The following is a 14,477-nucleotide window of genomic DNA, read 5'->3' on the forward strand; positions in this document are numbered from 1 at the left end:
CAGGATAATCTATGAATTAAGCACAGAAAGTTCAAGTACCTTGAACAAGGTACGTGAACAGGAATTTAATATATAAGTAGTCTGACTCTAGAGTCTGTGTTTTCAATATAAATTGATTGAATGGATCAATGTGCTAAGTGTTTTAAATACATTATTTTGTTTATTATTGAGAGATGTCTTAGTCCATTTGGACTGCTCTAACAAATTACTATAAACTAGATGGCTTATAAACAAGAGAAACCTATCTCCAACCATTCTGGTGTCTGGGAAGTCCTAGATCAAGGCATCAGCAGATTTGGTGTCTGGTGGGGGCCCACTTCCTGCCTTATAGAGGGCACCCTCTTACTGTGTCCTATATAGGAGAAAGTGTCAGGCAGCTCTTTGGGGCCTCCTTTAAAGGGTGCTAATCCCTTTCCTGATCTAATTGCATCCCACAGGCCCACCTCCTAATACCATCACATCAATGATTAGGTTTCTTTTCTTTTCCCTAAAAAACAAAAAACAGATGTCCCTCCTTCTGAATAATGATTAGGTTTCAACATGTGAATTTGATGGGGGTGGGGACACAAACTTTCAGACCATAGCAAGGGGATAGTAGTGTTTTCAGATTTGTAGATGAGAAAACTAAGACTTAAAGAGATTAATTACTCAAGGACACAAGGCTAGTAAGAGACAGAACCAATATTTAAAATGTAAATCTGAAGTTATAGCATTCAAATTTCATCTGAGAGCTTTCAGGTATGATTTATAAAAATACAATAATAGCTACCATTTCTAGAGCTTGTGTTTAAGCTTTATCATGTAATCCTTACTGTACAATTTTTTTTTTCACATTTTAAAGTTGAATACATTGATGTTCGGGAACATTGAGATGCCAAAGATCTCATAGGCAGCAAAGAGGAGAGACAAATATTTATTATGATATGTCTGACTTAAAGCCCAAGCTTTTCATTTGCGCATTTTTTTTTTTTTTGCTGCTTTTATTTTATTTATTTTGAGACAGGGTCTTACTCTGGCACCCAGGCTGGAGTGCCATGGTGCAATCTCAGCTCTCTGCAACCTCAGCCTTCTGGGTTCAAGTGATCCTCCCACCTCAGCCTCCAGAGTAGCTGGGACTACAGGCTTGCACCACCATGCCCGGCTAATTTTTGTGTTTTTTGCAGAGACAGGGTCTTGCTATGTTGCCCAGGCTGGTCTCGAAATCCTGAGCTCAAGCCATTCACCCACCTCGGCCTCCCAAAGGGCTGGGATTACTTCTCTTATGTTCATCTGTCTTCTCCACTAAGCTTGGGGCTTATACTCTAATTCCTAAGCATCAGTAACACAGTTGTGGAACTACGAAAGTTAACAGAAGGTAGAACTCAGCTGCCCCCGCTCACAAGCATCTTTAGAAGTTAAACTAGAAGAGACTCTTAGAGGAACTTCAACAGATCTGGTTTCTTTCTTTCTTTCCTTTTTTTTCAGCTTTTTATTTGGATTTTTTTTTTTTTTTTTGAGGCAGAGTCTTGCTCTGTCACCCAGGCTGGAGTGCAGTGGTGCGATCTCGCTCATTGTAACCTCTGCCCCCCAGGTTCAAGCAATTCTCCTGCCTCAGCCTCCCAAGTAGCTGGGATTACAGTCGTGCACCACCACGCCCAGCTACTTTTTGCATTTTTAGTAGAGATGAGGTTTCACCATGTTGGCCAGGCTGGTCTTGAACTCCTGACCTCAGATGATCTGCCCGCCTCGGCCTCCCAAAGTGCTGGGATTACAGGTGTGAGCCACTGTGCCTGGCCTTATTTGGATACTTTGATATATACAAGCTTAGCTGGGGATGTTTGCCAAGAGCCTTAGCTGGGAATAAGAGAAGTTAAAAGTCTTCTTGAAAGGGACACAGTGAAGCTTGAAAACCGAATTTTAAGAATTATAGCCAGGCGTGGTGGCTCATGCCTGTAATCCCAGCACTTTGGGAGGCTGAGGTGGGCGGATCACCTGAGGTTGGGAGTTTGAGACCAGCCTGACCAACATGGAGAAACCCTGTCTCTACTAAAAATACAAAAAATTAGCCAGGCGTGGTGGCATATGCCTGTAATCCCAGCTACTCGGGAGGCTGAGGCAGGAGAATCACTAGAACCCAGGAGGTGGAGGTTGTGGAGAGCCAGGATCGCACCATTGCACTCCAGCCTGGGCAACAAGAGTGAAACTCTGTCTCAAAAAAAAAAAAAAAAAAAAAAAGAATTATATCCAGCAGGCACCTCAGGGAGACTGAAGTATGCCAACCTACATCAACTGAAATGATAACATCTGGACCTTCAAAATCTCAAGGGCCATCAGAATAGGCTGCTGATTAAGCCAAACCATGTGTAGTAGGCCTGTTGCCAATAAGGGAAACCCCCAACATGGCAGAGTCTTTGTAGTGTTTTAAAACAGGAAAGACAGGGAAGAGATGGAGGGTTTGAATGCTTTTAAGCTGAGTCTTGCAAGGTAGAGAATGGTTGGGATTGGGCATATTTTTTGACATATTAGCTTTCATTGGAGGACTCAGAAAGAAGAAGGTTTTATATTGAGTCTTTTTAAAAAATGTACTTTTTTATTTAATAGATAGGGTCTCACTTTGTTGCCCAGGCTGGCCTCAAACTCTCAGGCTGAATCGATCCTCCTGCCTCAGCCTCCCGAGTAGCTGGGACTACAGGTGTAAGCCACAGCACCTGGCTTTGAATAAGTCTTAATGAGCAAGTCATGCATCTTGATAAGTAAGCTATTTTAATTTGTAGGCAGTCCTAGCTTCCAGGAATAAGTATTTCCTTCCAGAAACAGGCAGCTATTTATTTTGCTTGTTCTCAATATTGTTTAATACACACATGAGAAAATATGCCTGGTCCCAGAATTGTTTCACCAGGGGCAGGAAATTAGGCTGGTGTCAGTTCTCAGACAAAATGTATCAGCAATATTCAAAAGTAGGCCAAAGGACTCTTGCTTACAATGGCCCTGTAGGGAGAACTGAGACTTATACATACATAAGCAAGAGGGCTTCCTTCAATAATTAACTGATAATTAGGCAAGTCCCAATTTATCTTTTCTTTTCTCAAGGACTCTGATCAGAAATAACATCTCTCTAGATAGTCAGAAGAGGTTTTCCTTTTTCTCTGCCCAGTGTAAGCAGCTGTAAGCTTAAAGAGATTGGTCGCATAAGAATTAGTCAAGGAACCTTTGAAACATGCAAAATATGGACCCCACCTGGGTAATGTTGTGGGTAGGACCCAAGACTCCACTTTTTTTTTTTTTTTTTAAGATGGAGTTTTGCTCTTGTTGCCCGGGCTGGAGAGCAATGGTGTGATCTCAGCTCACTGCAACCTCTGACTCCCGACTTCAAGTGATTCTCCTTCCTCAGCCTCCAGAGTAGCTGGGATTACAGGCATGCGCCACCACGCCTGGATAATTTTGTATTTTTAGTAGAGACGAGGTTTCTCCATGTTGGTCAGGCTGGTCTCGAACTCCCGATCTCAGGTGATCCTCCCGCCTCGGCCTCCCAAAGTGGTGGGATTACAGGCGTGAGCCACCGCGCCTGGCCGACTCCACATTTTAAACAGACATCTTCTCCTCCCTCTCCCTAACCATCACCATTATCAAATGATACTCCTGTAGAGGTCTCATGACTGAACTTTGAGAAGCTCTAGTAACTTTGAGTTGTCTTGGTTATTGTAGTATCTATAACTGCCAGTTGCAATTGGTGGGTGTTGTCTGCTTTCTCTGGAGTTTCCCATTGGTTCATTGATATCCTGGGCCTTTTAACATGGCTGTGTGATAAGGAATTAATTGGATTGACCTTTATTCTCTGGTAGATAATATAAGAGAACAGTGTTCTGGAATCTACTAGATTTGCTTAAAAAGACAATTCATTGTGTTCATTAAGTTAATTCTCTTACTCCTCATTGTTAGCTCCTGATGGTTCAGTGGAAGATTATCATACTTAGGATTAACATTAAAGGGAATTTTTTTAATGTGCATATTTGACAAATTCAGTCTTCTCTTTTATTTGTATTTTATTTATTTATTTATTTATTTATTTTTTAGACAGTGTAACCACCCAAGGGTTTACCTTGCCCACTGCCTAGACAGAACTGATTCATCAGGACAGGGGCATTGCAATAGAGAAAGTAATTCACGCAGAGCCGGCTGTGTGGGAGACTGGAGTTTTATTGTTACTCAAATCAGTCTCTGGAGCATTGGGGAGCAGAATTTTTAAGGACAACTTGGTGGGTAGTGGGAAGCCAGTGAGCCAGGAGTGCTGATTGGTCAGCGGTGAAATCATAGAGTAGATGCTGTCTTCTTGTGCCAAGTCAGTTCCTGGGTGGGGGCCACAAGATCAGATGAGCCAGTTTACCAATCTGGGTGGTACCAGCTGATCCATCAAGTACAGGGTCTGCAAAACATCTCAAGCACTGATCTTAGGAGCAGTTTAGGGAGGGTCAGAATCTTGCAGCCTCCAGCTGCATCACTCCTAAACCATAATTTCTAATCCTGTGGATAATGTTAGTCTAGTCTCCAGGCAAGAAGGAGATATGCTTTGGGAAAGGGCTGTTACCGTCCTTGTTTAAACTATAAACTACAAACTAAGTTTCTCCCAAAGTTAGCTCAGCCTATGCCCAGGAGTGAATAGACAGCTTGGAGGTTAGAAGCAAGGTGGAGTCAGTTAGATCTCTTTCACTGTCTCAGTCATAATTTTGCAAGGGCAGTTTCAACAGTCTTGTTCTGTCACCCAGGCTGGAGTACAATGGTGTGGTCAAGGCTTACTTCAGCCTTGACCTCCAGGGCTTAGGTGATCCTCCCACTTCTGCCTCCCAAGTAGCTGGAACTACTGGCATGCACCATCACGCTCAGCTAATTTATGTATTTTTTCTAGAGATGGGGTTTTGCCATGTTGCCCAGGCTGGTCTCAAACTTTTGAGCTCAAGCCATCTGCCCTCCTTGGCCTCCCAAAATGTTGGGATTACAGGCGTGAGCCACCAGGCCTTGTCTCCTTTCTTTTTTTTATAACGATTTGTTTATGAGTTATTTTTAAAAGATGATGCTACAGAGAGATATACAGATGCATGCAAGAGACACTTAAAATTTGACCTTTTAGGGATCCGAACATTTGGGTTAAGACTTTAAGAATTTTTTCTTTGCAAACACAATGTTTTTATATTTTTATGAAACTGGAATTATATAAGTATTAATATAATACTTTTTCTTAAAAAGCTTACTATGCCATGTACATTGTTTATATTAATAAATTTAGTTGAATACTTAAGTAGTTTCCTTTTTTTTTTATTATGGTGAAAATGCTCCAGGGAACATTCTGGAACACTAGTTTCCATAATTGCTTGTGTTAAATAACTAGGTAGAATTACTGGGTCACACTTAAGATTTAGACACATAGTATCAGATTGTCCTCAGGGAAGGCTTACAATTGTGTTTTCCACACCCTCCAATGTGCTTACTCAGAGAAGCCTTCCATGACCATAGCATTCCGAATCCAATTGTATCACCTCCACCCCAAGGCTCTTTATTCTATTAACTTGTTCTGTGTTTCTTTGCACTTATCACCACTTGACGTACTCGAGTATTCTTCTTGATATACTTGACATTCTTGATATTTCACTTATCTCAGAGAGGTGTTCTGTCACAGTAGACTATAAGCCCCAGGAGTGCTGGGACTTTATTTCTGTTCACTGTTGTATTTCCAACTCTAAGAACAGTGCCTAGCATATATTAGGTGCTCAATAAATACTTGTTGGCTGAAGCAATAACTCATTTCTTTCTTTCTTTCCTTTTTTTTTGTTTTTTTGTTTTTTTTTTGAGACGGAATCTCGCTTTGTCACCCAGGCTAGAGTGCAGTGGCGTGATCTTGGCTCACTGCAACCTCTGTCTCCCGAGTTCAAGCGATTCTACTGCCTCAGCCTCCCGAGTAGCTGGGACTACCATGCCCAGCTAATTTGTGTATTTTTAGTAAAGGTGGGTTTTCACCATGTTGGCCAGGCTGGTCTCGAACTTCTGACCTCAGATGATCTGCCCACCTCGGCCTTCCAGAGTGCTGGGATTACAGGCGTGAGCCACCATGCCCGGCCTCAGTGACCCATTTTTAACAGGAGATATTATCTTTCCTATTCTCCGTCATAGAGAGCCATATTCCAGTTGAATAGCAAAATAAAATACAGTCATATGAGGACAGCATAGCCAATTAGTGTGTTCTGTTACACCTGCCTTCCATCCTTTCAGCCAGCTCTTCTTCAAATGTCCCAAATTTGCTTACTTTAAATATGAAAATATTACTACTGTCAGGATGGCAAAGTTTTTATCCCACCCCTGTAGTGGACATGACCTTGGATCTGGGATTGGCAAATGTTTTCTGTAAAAAGCCAGATCATAAATATTTTAGAGTTTTCTGGCCATACAGTATTTGTCACAACTACTCAGCTCTGCTTTTGTGAGAGCAGCCATTAACAATAGGCAAACAAATGTGTGTGACTGTGTTCCAATAAAACTTTACTTACAAAAACACCTAGTGGATGAGTTTTAGTTTTAGTTTGCTCACCCTTGCTTTAGAATCAGAATCTTAATTAGTTTTCAATAGTTCAATTTTATAAAGCATCGAGAGCATGTCTATCCAATGAAATGTATCCACAGCTATGGACAAATATGTAATTTTAAATTTTCTGGTAGCCACATTACAAAAAGTATAAAGAAACAGATGAACTTTATGTTAATACATTTTATTTAGCCAAGTAAATTTGAAATATTATTTCAACATGTAGTCAATACAAAACATCATTTATGCAATATCTTACAGCTATGTATGAAGTTTTTGAAATCTGGTGTGTATTTTGTACTTCTAGTACATCTCAATTCAGTCTAGCCACAATTTCAAGAGCTCTATGTAGCTCCTGGCTACTGTATTGGACAGTGCAGATCCGTAGCAGGTGTTTTCAACCTTGGCACTTCAGAGACTTTGAACAAAAATGTATTTGGTTACAGGGGCAGCACAATTCATGATAGACTATTTAGCAGATGTCCTTGACACCTGTCTATTTGATGTGAGTAGTGCCTTCCCAGTTGTGAAGACCAAAAATATTTCAGACATTCTAAATGTCCCCCAAGGGAAACATTGTCCAGTCGGGAGCCATGTATCTAGAATAAGGATTCTAAAACTAGGTCAGTGAATCCCCTGGAACTGAATACAACTTTTAGTGCCTATGTGATTTGGGTCAGGGGTGAAGTGGGGAGGAAAGGGTCTATGGCTTTCTACAACTCCTCAAAGGTGTCTGTGATCCAAAACAGGCTAAGAATCACTGACTGAATAGAAAGAGATGTTAAATTATGCCACTATATGCATATCGCCAATTAGTTCACACCCTAAATACAAGCATTTGCCTGTATTCTTTCAAAATGAAATAAATTCCCATAATGACCTCCCCAAACTTTGATCTTTCTGAACTGTACCATTGCTTTTCTGTCTTGATTCCTTAGTGTTGGAGTACTGACTTTGAACATTTCTCTTCAAGCATTACTTAGCAAGAAAATCCATGAAGGGGTAGATTCTAGTTAAAATATTGCAGTAATGGAGAGGGATTATGTGTAACATTTTAGCAACAGGAGAGTCGTTATTATTGAACTCTTAAGTTGGCAAAATGGAAAGATAATGAGATTGGGAGTCAAGAAACTCACATCTTCAAGGCAGCTGTGTGACCTAGGCTGAGTGAGAATGACCCCCATCCTTTCTCAGAGGGCTCTGAGAAGGAAGGGAGATAACTGGTACAGAGAATAGTAACATTATTTCCTAAAATAGTTGTTCTGATTCACACTCAAAAGTCTGCTTGCCTATGTCAATCTGCAAACACAGACTGGAGTAGTTTAAATATGATGACAAGGATAATGAAGGTAAGCTATAATTAGCTTTTCCTATTTCCTCTAGATGGTATAAAATATTAGGAAGAATTGATAAAATCATTAGAATATAAACTATCTCTAGTGGATGTGAGCATCTGAAAACAAAGGTCCTTAACCATCGGCTCCAGTCCCAGGTGATTATTTTCACTGTAATGATACACGCTCTCCCCAAATCTGTAATGCAGGGATGAGGAGACTCACATTCTTTTTGTGCAGTTAAAATTTGTGCACTTTGAATCTGAATTAACTGTGGGTTCTGTGGTTGGATATTACTAAGAGACTTCTAACTATCTGTCCTAATTGAAATACTTTCCTCAATACCAATACATTTCTGTGCCCAAACTGGCTTCCTTGTTTAGTCGCATAGATATATCTACTTCTTACTCACTCTCCCAGAGCAAGTTGAGCCACCCTTTGGGCCACAGTTCACATTCAGGAAGGGCTTAGACTATTGATATATAATTTTAGACTTTTTGAAAGCGCCTTTGCAAAATTATGACAGTAAGAGAAATCTGACATAGTTGACTGCATCTTGCTTCTAAACTTTAAGCTGTCCTTTAGTCATTCCTGGGCATATGCCAAGCTAACTTTGGGAGGAATTTAATTTATAGTTTATCCTTAAAGCAAGAATGATAATAGCTCTTCCCCAAACTAAACTGCCTTTGTAAAACCAATGAAAATCCACAAGGTTAGAATTATGAGAGGGACCTGAGTTCTGTTAAGATGTTGGTATAGTTAAGTGATAATGAGCTACCGTTTGGAAGTCATGAGATTTGTGACTTCCCTAATTTCTCCTGTAGGTTACATCACTATTGTAGAACCCATGATTTGCCTTTTGAGATTTCTTTTCAGACTTTTGCATTTCTGACAAGCAGCTGACTTCACCAAGACTGGCAACTCATGACCCAACTGGTCCTGTGATCCCCACACAGGCTGACTCAGTGCACAGGGAACATTTTCCACATCCCTGTGATTTCATCCCAACCAGTCAACATTCCCCATTCCCTAGCCCCCTGCCTACCACATTATGCTTGCAAAAACCCTAATCTCCAAGCCTTCCGGGAGACTGATTTGAGTGGTAACTATGTCCATGTGGCCAGCCTCGTGTCAATTAAACTCTTTACTGCAATGCTTGCAGTCTCAGTTAATCAATTTGTCCCTGCAGTGGGCAGGAAGATGAACCCGGTAGGCGATTACATTTTTTTTTTCTTTGCGATGGAGTCTTACTCTGTTGCCCAGGCTGGAGTGCAATGGTGTGATCTCGGCTCACTGCAACCTCTGCCTTCCCAGCTCAAGTGATCCTCCCACCTTAGCCTCCTGAGTAGCTGGGACCACAGATATGTGCCACCATGCCAGCTAATTTTTTGTATTTTTGGTAGAGATGGGGTTTTTCCATGTTGCCCAGGCTGGTCTCAAACTCCTGAGATCAAGTGATCTGCCCACTGCACCTCACAAAGGGCTGGGACTACAGGTGTGAGCCACCGTGCCTAGCCGCAACTGCATTTTAATGCTATCATATTTTCTCTACAAATTCATACTTATTGTCACAGAGATGTATTGACAGGATTGAAGGAGAATGATGTCATCATATACTTTCATACCTGTGACCTAGTTCTGGAGCACCCTTCTCTTAGTACACTTAGAGCTAGATTTTTAAAAATAGTCTCTGTAATCATCTTACAAATAAGACAATTATATTGCATTTGTGTCAAAATTGTTAACAGGAAAACAGACTCCAATTTCAGAAACAAAATATATCACTAAATATAACTTGGCATTTCTTTATATTTTAATGTATCAAGATCCTCAAGAATTTAGAGGGAGTCTGGTCCTCTCTTGATGGCCGACAGGTTTGTCTTCCCCTTCAGACCCAAAGGGAAGTGAGGACATGGATGGATGCTAAAAGGAAGACCCCGGTGGGAGGCGGGGGAAAGCAATGTAGGAGATCAGAAAGGAAACAGAGAGGGCCCAGGGACACAGCATCCTGAGGAGGTCAAGATAAGACTTTATTATTATTATTATTATTATTATTATTATTATTATTTGAGGCAGCGTGTCACTCTGTTGCCCAGGCTGGAGTGCAGTGGCGTGATGTTAGCTCATTGCAACCTCCACCTCCTGGGTACAGGCCATTCTCCTGCTTCAGCCTCCTGAATAGCTGGGCCACCATGTTACCCAGGCTGGTCTTGAACTCCTGGCCTCAAGTGATCCACCTGCCTTGGCCTTCCAAAGAAAAGACTTTAAAATAAGAAAGAAAATAAATGACCCACAGTATGACTAGGACATCCAAAGCTAGACATTTGTCATGTGAAAAACATCAGTATCCTCAGGGCACATTCATATTAACAGGCAGGATAACTGGCATCTCCTCAATGCCCAGGACCTGCGCATTTGGGGATATGTCATTCCTTCCAGCTAAACAGGAAATACCATAAAGGAGTTTGATACAACAGGGAAAGGGTGAGGATACAGCCTGAAGATTCTAAAATGCCTGCCCAATATCTTTCTGCCAAGTCATTTTAATCTCCTGTGGCTCTCAGTCTTTTTCCAGCCTTACTTTAAAGGCAAACAACCTTTTTCTCTAGCATTTTATGACCATACAGTGTAAAACCAAGTACAATCTAAAGCCTTTGTGGTTTTATTCCCAACTATTGGGCTCTTAAAAAGTTTGGGCTCATATGTTCAAAAGGCCTGAGAATTGAAACAGAAGACACTTTGAATTTTACTGGATTGAACACTCCATCAAGTTTTGCCACTGGAGGGCACCAGTCAACAATATTAGATGCCAACCATTATTCCCGTCTAAAGTTTTTTCCTAGGAACTTGACCATGGAGTCTAAATAGAGTCCTGTTTCACAGATTAAATTGGAGCCACTTTATCCTTTCATAATTCAGGATTTCAAAGACCAATTTCTTAGAATAATTGGAAATCACAACATTTCATACTCATTTCTGGAATCAATATTTTTAGCCCAGTTCACATTAACCTAGTAGGTTCCCTCTCAAAAGAAATGACAGGGGAATATTTACCCATAATCCTTCGGCAATTACCGTTTATCATAAGAGGAGATCTGCATGGTCTGACCACAGGAAATGTTGAGTTTAGTAGCATTTAAGGAATGGTCAAATTCAATACAAATATTTAATTTCATTTAACAGATGTTATTTTCAGCTTGTTTGGGAAATACTTTAATTTGAGACACTTTGAACTAGATATTTTAATAGACATTCCCCTCCACTTCAACTTTTTTTTTTTTTTTTTTTTTTCTTTTTGAGACGGAATCTGGCTCTGTTGCCCAGGCTGGAGTGCAGTGGTGCAATCTTGGCTCGCTGCAACTTCCACCTCCCAGGTTCACACGATTCTCCTGCCTCAGCCTCCAAAGTTGCTGGGACAACAGGCGTGTGTCACCATGCCTGGCTAATTTTTTGTATTTTTAGCAGAGACCGGGTTTCACCTTGTTAGCCAGGGTGGTCTCTATCTCCTGACCTCGTGATCCGCCGGCCTCGGCCTCCCAAAGTGCTGGGATTACAGGTGTGAGCCGCTGCGCCCGGCCTCCCCCCTCAATTTAACACCTAGCCATATCATTCTTGTGTATGAATATTATTATGGGAATAATCAAATCATCCTCTCTGTCTCTATAGGATACCCCATGGTTCTCCTACCACCAGATGCTACTGAGGCTAAACTGACTGGACTGAGGAAAAATATCTGTGGGGAAAACTGTCTTTCAGAATCCAACTTTGAACCAGAGAAATCCATTCTCTTGAAGCTGTCTGCTGTGGAGAAGTTGGCCTTACCAATCTGCCTTTGAAGTTCAAGTTATACAGGTTTGCATTTTTTCCTTATTTTACTCTACACTCTCCACTCTATTTTTCAGATGACTACCTGCTTGTCTTCATGTATTATAATTATTGTTGTTCTGCTTATTATTTCTGCTTACCAGTTTTCTTGGCTCTTTCTAGTTTTTGCTACTCACCTCAGTCTGAACCCATATAAATCTTGGACAGACTAAAATTGCACAGTGGGATCATTTCATTCACATGAGTTTGCCAATATGTGGGTATTAACAGGCAAAGGTGGCTGAGGATGGGGATTTGGGTATTAACTGGTAGCGGTGTCCCTGTGTGTGCTATTTTCAAAGTTTTTGCTGATACTGTAGCATTGGCTCTTACATAACTCAATATCCTCCTACGTGAGAAATTTCTTTTGGTCTACATGTAGGAACTTTGTCTTTAAAAAATCTATTATCTCTCTGAAAACACATGGACGTATAGAGGGGAACAGCACACACTGGGTCCTATCAGAGGGTGGAAGGTGGGAGGAGGGAAAGCATCAGGAAAAATAACTAATGGGTACTAGGCTTAATGCCTGGGTGTGTGATAAAATAACCTGTACAACAAACTGCTGTGACACAAGCTTACCTATATAACAAGCCTGCACATGTACCCTGGACTTAAAAGTTAAAAAAAACTATCATCTCTCAGCTACCTCACAGGGATGTTTTGACATTATATGAATTATGTTAATTAGTGCCAGGACAGTGCCAGGTGCAGACAATCTCAATAAATATGAGTTTCTTCTCTACTTCTTATTTCTATTTCCTTTTTTTCTTGGTGCCTAGAGACAGATTTTATATCAGAGCAACTGTATTGACCAGAGCGACAATTCATTTGCTTTACTCCTCTTTTCTCAAGCTTGCTATTTTACCATATTGTTCTTCTCTTGAAAAAACATTTTTTTAAAGTCGTCTAAATGATTAGGGGCAGAAATAAGTATCTGAAGAAGGAATGTGGTAGCCCCTCCTGGGATGTGGAATCCTGAACAACCCCCAACATGAGAGATCCTTCATGAGAGATTGGGTCAACATGGTATTCTTTCAGGGGAAATCTCTGCCCTTATAAATGAATCGTAGCACAGACCTGAGTTCAGATCCTTGCCTTGGCATTTACAACTTGGGTAAACTTGAGTAGAGGGAGAATGAAGAATTTTGGAACTCCTTTCTCTCAGCTGTACAGTGGAGACTAATAACGCTTACCCAATGATATTCCTATGAAGACTCAATAAGATAATAAAAATTTGCTTGATATCATTGTTTTTGTTGTTGTTGTTGTTACTCAACTAGATGGTTACCAAAGGATTGTCTGATTCTGGAGATTTTATAAATGGGATTGCCTAAAATGATAGGTCTGCCCATGATAACCCTTAAACAGCCCCTCTGCTTCACCCAGCTGCTCATCTTCCTGGCCATGCACACATCTTATGCCCCTCTGCACTGGTACTGCAGCTCATAGGATTCCTCTTCATTGGAATCTACAGAGATGATTGACCTCATCTCTCTAAGTCTTTCCCATTGTCTTGAGTCCAACTGACATCATAATTCTACAAAGCATCCTTGTCCCAGAGCAAGAGAACCTGATCTCTATTTCCTATGAATGTTTATCATTCTATTTCCTTCTTGCTGGGTGCAGCTTCCCTGGTTCACTACAAGCCAGGTTTGTTATTTGACTGGCTGTGCTACATGGCATCAGTGAAACACTTACCACAAGACAACTCCTTGACGGTAGAGCCTCTGGCTTTTTCATCTCGATATACCACATACCTAATTCAATGCCTAGCAGAGAAGTCACTCAAAAAACACTGTAAGAATAAGGAAACCACTTATTTTATATATATATATATGTATTTTATGTGCCCATAAGGTAATTTGAAGTTCTTTGAAGTCAAGTACTTACACAGAACATTAATGTTAAAAACGAAATTTGGGAAGAATAAAAGCCAGATATTATGTCCTTTTTGGTGGAAGAATACACCACCTATGATGTAGCTTGTCAAAAGGATTGATCCTGAATCTCATCAAGCTTTAGATCCAGCCACAATTTATAGAAAATACAAAGAATAGAGAAACACGTTGATATGGTTGATATTGGCTCTGTGTCCCCACCCAAATCTCATCTTGAATTGTAATCCCCAAGTGTTGAGGGAAGGATCTGGTGGGAGGTGATTAGATCATGGCGGCAGTTTTTCCCATGCTGTTTTTATGACAGTGAGGGAGTTCTTACAAGATCTGATGGTTTAAAAGTGGCAGTTTGACCTGCACTCTCTCTCCTGCTGCCATGTAAGATGTGCCTTGCTTCCCCTTCACCTTCTGCCATGATTAGAAGTTTCCTGAGGCCTCTCCAGCCATGTGAAGCTATGAGTCAATTCAACCTCTTTTGTTTATAAGTTACCCAGTTTCAGGTAGTATCTTTATAGCAGTGTGAAAATGGACTGATACACATATTAATGACAACATGAGGTTGCAATCCTCAAAATTCAGACTGTGGAACATTCTACTATAGTGGTTAAACTGTCCCTTGACTGTTTTTGTACACCCTCAAGCTAAAAATGGTTAAAAGATGGTTTTAAATTTTATTGATCTATTTTATGTATGTATGTATGTATTTAAATTTTTAAAAGTTTGCAAAAATAAACAATAGATGACACAGATGCTTGCTCTATAGGATTAACATTCCAACTTTTTTTTTTTTTTGAGACAGAGTCTTGCTCTGTGGTTCAGCCTGGAGTGCAG

General features: G+C 40.7%; 1 long non-coding RNA gene across 1 annotated transcript in view; it reads left to right on the plus strand.

The window, feature by feature from the left end:
* Positions 1-14,477, plus strand: part of LOC130541338 (uncharacterized) — a 70,387-nt gene that overhangs the window by 49,011 nt on the left and 6,899 nt on the right. Inside the window, exon 3 of the long non-coding RNA XR_008955381.1 lies at positions 11,551-11,736. This is a non-coding gene — a long non-coding RNA (uncharacterized LOC130541338). The remainder of the gene's footprint in view (positions 1-11,550; positions 11,737-14,477) is intronic.

The sequence above is a fragment of the Pan paniscus genome, chromosome 2 (genome assembly GCF_029289425.2).
Source record: "Pan paniscus chromosome 2, NHGRI_mPanPan1-v2.0_pri, whole genome shotgun sequence".
Taxonomy (NCBI): Eukaryota; Metazoa; Chordata; class Mammalia; order Primates; family Hominidae; genus Pan; species Pan paniscus.